The following is an 11,081-nucleotide window of genomic DNA, read 5'->3' on the forward strand; positions in this document are numbered from 1 at the left end:
TCAGTATTAATTGGTCTGTGTAAAGTGGTGAGGCTCAAAGCTATCTGCTGTATCTTTGATAAACTTGCCTACCAGATCAGTTGGATACTAAAAGCCTCATGTAAAATAGACTATTAGAGAAATGCTGAACTTTATTCTGCATAGGAAGTGGAAAAAAATCCCCTCAATGTATTTACAGTCACAGAAAGTATCGCAGTTCAACATCCTATGAACCATAATTCAAAAGCTCAAGTCACAAATGTTCTCGTGAAGGCATGGCTCAGTTTCCAGTTATTTGAAACAATTTCACTGAGTTTTTCTGCTTTTCTGGTTTTAGAGCTGTGGGAAAATGGGGGAAAATTAGAGACCACCTCCCCCTGTCCCCCCAAAGTTATAACACTAAGGAAATCTTAGGAGAAAATGCAGCTCTACACTAAGGGTGGGATGCAGTTGGTATGCACAGAATCTACCTGGTGATAGTTCCCCAGGCAACCCTGCAACCTTGGCATATACTAAAAGAAATTGAACAGAGTGCAGAGAGCGGAGTGAAGGCACTGTGGCCAGGCTCTATTATTCTCCCTTTAGGAGTGGGAACTTGAAGGTACCATTTTAAAAAGCAAAACCAAGAGAATTTTACACCCATCAGTAATAAAAATATGTATAAGTAGAGTCACTCAAGCTCCATAAGCATATAGTTAAAGAACTGAAATTTGTGTTATTATGGAAAAACCTAGACGGATACAAGGGCCTCCTACAAGGGCAGAATGAACACTGGTGAACAAAGAACTGATAGTGGGAGAGGAGGCTTTACGTTATGTAGGTGGAACAAGAAATAGGGCTAACAAATCTCTAATCAGGAAAGACTACCCTTGAGGATTGGAAGACTGGTACATCCTGGAAGCATATGGACATCATCAACATATGGCTTCATATGTCAGCAAAACATGACTAGGGTGTCCTTTTGATGAAAACAAGGTACCCTTACATAAAGTAACTGACACTCCGTATATGGTGGGAGGGTTACAAGGAGTTACTAACCTGAATCAAATGGCATAAATAGGTGAAATTAGGAAAGGAAAAGGGGAAGACTCTATCATAAATTCTGGGATCAGTCAACAGGCTGAATCTGTCTTCTCCCCCACAGGGACATCTATTTGATAAGAATTTTACCTTATGCGCATTAAATGACTAACTCATGTTAGCTGTTATAGTCTGGTTATAGTCTGGTTATAGTCCGGTTGTGTATCACTTCAAGCTGGTTTGGCAGACAGTATCTTATCACTGGCAATATCTGAACCTTATCCTGTCACAAACTTGTATTTTATACAATTGAAATCTTCAGCTGAAAACCATTATGTGTAAGTCTCAGGAGACTTGAATATTTGAACTAAGAGATTTGACACAGCGATGTTGATGCGGTCCCTGGATAGTTAGACAAATCACCCCGAATTTGGTGCGCTGTCCAATACATGGACACAAAAGGCTGGTTGGGCACAAAGGTGTCATCTTTCCTGGGACACTATCAGGCTGCTCAAATATAAAGGCTTGGTGGAAACCCCCCTTGTAATGTGACAGTGTTAGAATGTGGGACAAATCTGGACAAGAACATACAAGCTCCCTAATATATCTTGCCCACTGGCCTGAGGTAACCACCCACTCCACAACAAGAACGATTGCAGTTAAAGGCTAGAAAATTGCCTCCTTTTGGGCATTTGAACAACTCTCCTCCTTTCATGGGTGAGATTTAATACATTTTTCTAGGGAGAAAGTCCCCAGGGAAGTTCCACTAGTTATAACGTGGGTACTTGCAATTCTGTTCTACAGTGACAAGCAGCAAAGAACACCTGCACATTTTCAGAGATAAAGGTTTGATGAATGACTTGAGTCAAAATAATCCCCATAAGACATAACAAATCCTTCCACTTACACAAGCTGATATTCATTTCATATCAAAGTTCCCTTTCATGTAACTGGACATACATGCTTGTTTAAAACCTAAATGCAGCTGACTCACTAAATTTCTCTCCAGTCAGGCAATGGAAACTCCGCTCACAGAGACCACATTCTTCACACTCACCACCACTTTCTAGGATAGAATATGATCCTTTCCTATCCTTTCTAGGATAGGAAACATGAACAGCAGGGTTTATACACAACAGCCTTAGGCTAAAATCAGAGTTGAAGAAATACAGCAGGCTACAGTGACTGTGCCCTTATGCTATACCATTATCAATTTGGAAGTTTTACTTGAAATCAAAATAGGAAAAAAACAAACAAACAAACAAACAAAAAAAAAAAAACGAAAACCAAACCCCAAACTAAACATAACAGCTGGACCTTTCACTTTGTTTATAATAAATTCTCATTTTTCAGACACCTGTGCAGAACAAACTGCAGAGAAAAAGCTATCTTCATTTTAACATTTCCTTCCAAATACATGAGTTGTTCTTACACACATAACTCTTAGAGCTGAAACTATATTTTATTTCCATTTTAGTTCTAATAGGAATCGAAAGGTCAATGATTTTTAAAAACCCCTTCCAAGCTACAGACTTTGTTTCAGGCCTTAAATCTGGCACTGTGTTTAGCGGTCAACAGGATGATATGCAATGTACCTTAAACACACACAATCTACAGTGCTTTATTCTGTAGCCATTTTGTCTTGCCATTGGGAGTCAGTTTTCCTGTTCAATTTACATGTAAATAACAAGCTTTATATTGTTTTGTCAATCAAAAATAATATTAAAAAGGAAAACATTATTTGTTCTATTGGGCTGTTCTTTTATTTGAAATCTCTGTGTCTGTCAATATGGTGAACTGATAATAGGTACTGCCTATAGAAGATTATGGTACATACACATCACTTTCTCAGTACCAGCCAGAGCTTGTACCCTCCATCACTTTCTGTGCATTCACATTGCTTGAGCATATGCCTATGTTCAGACACGTTCTTTGGGCAGGCTTTGGGGCACAATCTGAAAAACAACCATGATTCTGTTTTGAGTTTAAATGTCTATGTACTCATATCTCCAATATAGAGACAAGTTGAACATTGTCTAATCTACAGACATTTCACCCCTAATGTTAATGCATTTCAGAGCTCCCACAGATGTGGCCAGTGCCATGCAGACAAGCTTATTCCTAAAACAGAATTAATGCTGCACTGTAAATTTATCTCCAAAGACTCCCAAAGAGAACTATCAAGTCAAGCTCACACAGTTAACATAGGTTCAGACACTGCCTGACAGTCCAGTTCAAGTAAAGTGTTTTCCCAGTGCTGATCAGGTAAGCAGAATTTTTCAGAACTGGCTGTAACCATGCAGTTAAACCAACAGTATACATAACCCAGCAATACATTTAAGAGAATGGTCAGAAAAAAAACCTGATCCTAAGGAAACATTAAAAAAAAAAAAACAACCAACCAAATAAAACCAAACAACATTTTGTAGTAACCTAATTAACATGAATATTAGATTCCTACAGAACAGGGACATTTTCATACCAATTCATTTCATTCCATTACCTATAAAATGAATGTACGAATGTCAACCTCCAGCATTTACTTCACACCCCAGTTGTCATGCTCCTTCCCCTCCAGCAAATGGAAGTGAAAGTAAAAGATTTCCTAGGTTTGAATGAGTGACTTGTCCATGAAGGCTGAGAAAATGGGTAAATAAGAACGCTTTTGAAAGGTGACAGAATATAGTGCAATAAGTTAAATCAGCACCAAAGCTCTTGTGCAGAGGCCAAGCACCATGCCATGGTGATGGATTTGTTGCTCATACAACATCTGTTTCAAGGAAGATTCATATCAGTCAGAGAGGGCTATTTATGATGCTATTTATATTATGCATATAAATTATGCAAACAAATGTTCACATAACTGGCTCCTAAGCATATTCTATGGTAGCATATGGTATTTGAAGATGGTTTCTCAAGCTACTCACAGATAAAGACAGTGAGGAAAAGGCATGTTGCAAAAAAAGGAGAAATTTCTGTGGTAAACAAAAATCAAATTTTATTCCAGAAGTCAAAAAATAGTGAATGGAACATAATCTCTCTAAACTTTGTCTTGGAAGAAAGCTTCAAAACCACAGACAGGAACTTGATCCCCTCAGCGTGAAATCAGTGTGAAATTTCACCAAAAGAAGAAGTTGTATCAAAACTGCGCAATAGGAAAACCAGACAAAACCTCCTACAATATGTCCTTTGGTCAGAAATGTCGTGTCTGGCATACATGAAAAATAGAAAGAGCACTGGAAATGCAGAAACTAGACAAGTCTATTCTTACTGGCTTCCGTTCCAAATGTCTGTGAAGACTCCTATGGGATATTATCAAGGCCATGAACCATAAGTGTAGCTGCCATTTTCAACTTATTTTAGTAAGAGATAAGCCTTTAGAAATTTTCCACTCAAGTTATCTTCACACTGCTTTCACAAAGTGAATGTGCATGGGCTGATGGTTTTAGCAAAAGACAACTAAAACCAGAAAAAAACTGTAATGAAAAAAACTAAGCATTAAAGCCTGCACCTGATCCTGTGCTATTACTGTAAACTTCTTCTTTCTAGTGAAATAAAAAAAAAAAAAAAAATTTATCAGGACAATATTCTGGTGCAAGTTCACAAGGCCAAGCACACTTCCTGCATTCTCAAATTTATTCAGTATACATATAGAATATCAGTAGTGATGCCTTTATATTGTGAATAGATGTTAATGCAAAAATAATAATCTCTTCTGTTCCCTGCCACTGAACCTACTTTTGCTATTCAGGTTAGCATCAGCAAGAACAATATTGTCACCCTCATTTGGTTGCATGTAAAAATTATATTTGCATGAACAATTATTGCAAGAGCAATGCGATTTGGGGTTCTCATTTATTAAAAAGGGAGGCTAACCTAAATCTCGGGCAATAAAATAGAAAACTCATAGTAGGCAAAAGGGTGTGTACCCAGGTTAGTGGGTTTGAAAAAGGTCAGAAGCCAGAAGGACACAATAAAGGGAGAGAATCCTGTGTGGCGTTGCACGACACAGACTCAAGTTGATGAGGAGACTCAAATCCAACTTTATCACAACCAAACCCTTTTCATCCCCCTGTTTGGTACTTTCCCAGCATGCCACATTCAATCTCATTGGCCCCTGTAAAACTCTCCAGGTAAATAGTCGAATGCTGCAGACCTTCTCACAACCCTCACATGCTCAACTGAGACTCCCACCACAACTGCATCCTGGCCCATCCCCCCAAGGCTTGCTCTTCGACTTTCCTTGTCCTTCAAGGTTCCAACTCATCGCCCCAATGCTTGTCAAGCACCAAGGCCTCAGAGCTCATTCGCAAACTCTTTTTCATGCAAATCTTACCACCTTCACTCCCCACAATCTTGTTTCTCTGAAGCTGAAAGATCAAACACTTCTCAGCAACTAAATCAAGCAGAATTTTTGGGAGCAAACCCAGACCTAGAACACCCTGACATCATATCATTGCTTCGAAGTTCAAATGGGAGTACAAATGGGTACATTTTCAACACAGAAAGGCAGATCTACTGTTTAAATTGAAATTCTCTGCCTCCCCCCCGACAGAAAATCATATATATATTCTTTTCACGCAGAATCTAAGTACATGAGTGATAAATGGAAACTATTAGATTTGCAGGTAGTTCACTTTCCTAATACTCAATACTGGGTCAATAATCAAGGAAGTCTAGCAAGAGCAAATAACTTTGTGTGCTAGTCTACTGTTACAAGGCAGAATTGGGTACCTGCCGAAAACACCTACAAAGTTTGACTTGCTGTCTTCAGACACCAAGTGACGTGTCTGATGCATTCTGCGCTGCCCAACTTTAGTGCCATGGAGCATATAAAAAAACCTGCAGCTTCTACCGGTTGGTTACTATGACATCATTAGTGTGTCATCAGGTCTTCAAATTTGCCTTATCCTGTTTTGTGGATTGTAGGAGGGTATTCCCAGTTTTTCTGAATCCACTGTCTGAAAATGTATTTCTGCCCTGAATTCCTTAATTGACCAGGTCTTATACTACTCTTTTAGTATGAAATCATTATCAGAGGTAATACAGTTGAAGCTTTTCCCACTTCAGAAAATAATTCAGAGGTTAGCACTAATAATACCACAGTTATGTGTTTGAGTCATATATGGGGCAATCTGCTCCTGTTTTCCATCACTCCTCCCAAGATATGTAACAAAGGCCTGGAAGTGGACAGGAGCATGAGTCTGCAGGGAAAATTTCTGCCAATCTCTCTCTGCTAGGAAGTCCACGCTCTTAGAAAGGCTATGTTAGTGAATCACAAAAGTAAAGCCAGTACTGGTTTTAAAAGGAAAAGTTTGCTGTTACATTTTATAAACAATTCATTTCAGCAATCATATGTTTGATGTCTTTTGAGAACATCTGCTGGGACTGTCGCAGGAGGAATGAACAACTTTTAACTCATTTCTTGGTCTGGGGGACTGAACTGATGGGAAGATATCAGTTGTCTGAAATGGTGGAGCTGATGCAGAGGGTTGACCAATGTACAGGGGGGTTGTACAGGGGGCTTAGAGGAATTCGCTTGCTTAAACAAAGATATTGTCTGTACCTATCATGCCTACTAAGCAGAACAAAGGCACTAACTATTGATAAGTAAAAGCAGACACTTGGTTCTATTGACAAGGAAAAACAGATGCCTGATTCTACTGATAAGCAGCTATTGATAAAGAAAAGCAGATGCCTGAATCTACTGTTAGGGGAGAGAAGCAGATGGTTTATGGATGGGACCAAACCCTAAGGCCATACGTGAAGACTAAAAGGTGAAAAGTTCAAGAAGAGGAAGACTCATTTACTTCATCTTGAAGACCCCTACCCACAGGAGGAAGACTCATTTACTTCATCTTGAGACCCCTGCCCATGACCAGAGGGAGCACTGCGCAGGCGCAAAGGACCTTCTAGCTCACTGTAATACGAAGCCGGGATAGGACATGAATATGTATAGGCGTACGGTGCAACCTTATAAATGTAGAGGGAAACAACACTGAGGCACGCATGACTTTGAGGAATTATCCCCGTGCGTCTCAGGGCTGAATAAAAAGCATACCTACTTTACAACTTTAACGAGTTGGGGAGTCAATCCGCGCATCAGAGCTATGCTACCCTTGCACCCTTCTCAGTAAATCCTATTAACCTAGGATTTTTGCAGCAATGTAGCTATTCCTGCTGTTATATACTGGAGCTGGGAGAATACAGGGCTGTCTCAGCAGCACAGCCTTTTGATGCTCCTTCAGCCACAGCATTACACCAGACTGCCACTTCATACACCCAAGTCTGAGATCACAAACTGTATCAAGAATAATAGTTAGGGCCACCTTGACTGAGCAGAGACTATGAACCTCGTCTTTTTTTCATTACCCTGTGGAGCTGAACCTGGTAATTGTCAAGACTCATAAGCAAAACCTGTAGCTATCTCTAGAAAAAAAGGCTTAAAACGGGTTTTGTTTCATTAGTGTGCACCGTCAGTCAGCCATTTTACGGACTATTACTGCCATCATGTGTTCAAAAATAGTAACACTTGATGTCATACCAAAGCCAAAAGTTAAGGGTTGATGCGACCTGTTTTTTTTATGTTTGGTAAGCTTAATTTTATGCACTTTTTTTTTCCCCTTTAATCTTTAATGAAAGCTGCAGGAATGGGAAACTTTCTAGAGTCTTAGCCACACAAGCCTTGTGAACTTCCACAGAGACAAACATGACCACAAGAAGACCCCCACCCTTATCTTTGTGTGGTGAGAATGAGGATATACCACTTTTTTTTCAATAGTGCTGCATAACACTTGGCTTCAGCCTTTTATACAGCTTTCACTCTCACCCTAACAGACAAATTATTTATTTGTACCCCAAGAAGCTAACAAAAGGGGTGCTACAAATAGCATCTAATGTGATGTAAATATGGTTAGAAAATTAGTCTTGAGATAGGTTTGCTGTCCATCTTTTTACCTTTCATAATAAAAAGTCAAAACTTAATTTCAAAAGGCAATGTAAAGGACTCAATGCAGGATTTAAAGATTTTTTTTTTATTTGCTTTGTTTTGGTTTTGTTGTTGTTTGGTTGGTTGGGTTTTTTTATTCCACCACATGGCCAGAATAACATTCACTCACTTTTACAAGATGCTTTGAAGCAAGCAAAATAATAGGACTAATGTTAAGCCTGGACCTGGTAGAGAGATGGGCTTATGTGTTAATGAGGCACATATGCACCCTGTCCCCACTGCTGACTGAGGCTGAGGTCACAAAGGCTGGTGCCCTGATGTCTTATGTCACAAACATGTCCTGCTGGTTCTGATAGGCAGGGTGGCAAATAATTTCATCACTTTGCTTCCAGGCTACCCCAGGTGAAGACCCTCCACCAGATATCAGAGTGTCAGCATGGATCAGACAAGTTACAAGGCTTCCTCCCACCAAAACACCCCTAAGGAGAACAAGGATGATGACCTTGTTGGAGACCCAGACCCCAGCAGAAAAGGATACCACCCCTGGCAGAGACCATGCAGCTGTGCCATATAGTTTGCAGTAGGCAAACCTTGGCCGTGTGAGAAAATGCAGCAAGATGAAGGAATTGCAACAGGCAAGGGCAGCAGCAGAAGCTGGACAAACTACTGCACTTGCTCTGGTGCTGCAAGGAAGCTGGCGGTGGCAGAAGACAATGGCAGTGTAGGGAAGAATATTTTTTTAACAGACATCTCACAGAGCAGTATCCCAGTGCATCTTTCTCAATGGCTGCAGAAGACTTGGTGGCCAGTGCAAGGTTCCTGTTCATGGACCACAGCGTGAGCAGCCTAGGGAGGCATGCTGGCAGGATCACAACTGGAGAAGGAATCAACAACAAGGCACTGAGCTCCTCCTCCAAGACCAAACGGGTGAGCAGAGTTGCAGCGGTCAAGAGAAGATGCTGTACTGGAAGTTGAGGAAGCACTGCTGGGTCAGTACTTTGCACATGCCAGCAGCAACGCTATGAGAGGCAAGAAAGCGCCTGCAGCCCATGAACATGGTAGGGTACTTCCAGTCAGGGATGTGTGCACCCCACAACACCAGCCAGTACATCATTGACCATTATGAGTACACATGGAGAATCGAAGAGAAAGAGCCAAAGGAGATGCCTGAAGGAAGTGCTAACCACAGCACTGTGGGTGGAGATGTCCCTCTCATAGACCTTTCCCTTCCACAGCCCAGGAGGATGAAGGCACATCAACAGAAGAGGAAGAGGAACAGCAGGAGAGGAACACACAGCCTGCCACCAAGACTAGAAATGCCAAGATGGTATGTACTGTGTAACCTGAAACAGAGTGACAGCACAAGTAAAGCATCTGACTTGTAAAATCATCAGCTGTTAAGAGCAGGTAAGCTCTTGACATTCATCTCCCTAAATAAATATGCATATCTAATTCTAAACCTGCTGCCTACTGCTTACCAGTTCATATACACTGAGATGGTGCTGGCACAATATGAACCAGAAAAGCAAAATGGCTAACATTACACATGCCAAAGTTGTAACTATCAACTACTCCAGAGATTTATCTTTCAGAGACTCTGTGCTTCCCTCAGGCACGTCCCATTCAGAAAGGCTTTAAGTATATTGGTCTTTTACTGAAAAATTGTTAGATAATTATTTTATTTTATATAAACAGACACTTTAGCCTGTTTATCCATGACTAAAGTGTGTGTTTGTGTACATACAGTCAAGTAAAATAAATGCAGTTCAAAAATAGGAGAAGAAATAAAAAAACACATCTGGGGCATGGTGGCCAAGTCACAGACCACGCACCTTGACCTGTCATGAATGCTCATATTTTTCAGTTAGCAAAGGTCAAGAAGAGAGAACCTTGGTAATATGCTATAGCTTCACTTGTTCAGGTGACTGAAACTATAACCATAGGACTATCACAAATATTAGTATTTCTGTCTCAAGGTGAAAGAACAACATATGTTTACTAGCCATCATAAGAGAAAAACAGAAGTCAAAAACTAGGCTTAAGAGGCTACTTAATAGAGAATGATGCTTACATGGGCTAGGGATTTAAAAGGGGAGAAAGAAAAATTGAGTTAGCAGAAAAGGCCTCTGTTTCTGACCTTTGTATTTGTGGACAAAGATAAAATAAGGTGAGATATGCCTTTTCTAACTTTAGTCTAAGCATATTCCCCAAATCCATTAGTATTTAAGAGGCATTTGAACAACGCTCTTAATAACATGCTTTTAGTCAAATATTTGGTTTATAAAAGAGGACAGAAGAAAACTGTTCATTTTGATAACAGAAATCTACAGATATTGGTGTTTAAGAAGGTACCATAGCTGATTTGAAGCTTGGAGTAAGCATATTAGCTACATGTTTCTGCTAAAATGAGTAGTGATGTAGAACAATTCCAATTTTATTACTTATTATATCTTCATTGACTTAATTTTGAAAATTAAGAGGAAGTTCAGGCTCTATATTGTGGGATGGAGGGAGTAGCATGGTTTTTTTGTTTTTAATTGGTTTTGTACTTATACAGACCAGCAGTATAAAATAACAGTTTAGCAAACAGTTCATAATTTTATTATAGAGCAATAACCTTTCTATTTCAAGCAATGTGAATTATTATTCAAAATTTAGAAAAAAAATAAATTTTGGCTTCTTTTCTTAATATTTCCTTGGTCATTGAAATAATAGTGCCCCATGAGGCTGGAATACTTATACCTTTTCTCTATTTTTTTATTGTTCTAGAAAAGATGAGAATGCAATACACTGTTAGTACATGTCCTGCGTTCAGAGAGTAAACCACAGTAGTACAAAATACTTAAATTTTTGCTACACAGTTGAACTATTTTGTGTTTATTACAGTCTATTTTTGCCATTCACAATCTGCAATTTTTGTGTCATCTTCCTGAGTTCAGTGGTGGACCATTGACACTATATTGCTCAGGTGCTGCCAGTCAGGAGACTATTTTAAAAGGTCCTGAATATGAGTTCAGTTATAAAGTTGAAATGCCTTTCTGCAGAATTAATTCTGCCATTATTTATATCAAAAATAAATCTTTCAGAAGGGCTTGTAATCTGGCAATAAAAAATTTAAATCCAATGCGAATAT

This window comes from Neopsephotus bourkii, unplaced genomic scaffold, assembly GCF_033783945.1.
Source record: "Neopsephotus bourkii isolate Nb327-2 ecotype Australia unplaced genomic scaffold, CSIRO-AGI_Nbou_v1 NB_567, whole genome shotgun sequence".
In the NCBI taxonomy this organism is placed as follows: domain Eukaryota; kingdom Metazoa; phylum Chordata; class Aves; order Psittaciformes; family Psittacidae; genus Neopsephotus; species Neopsephotus bourkii.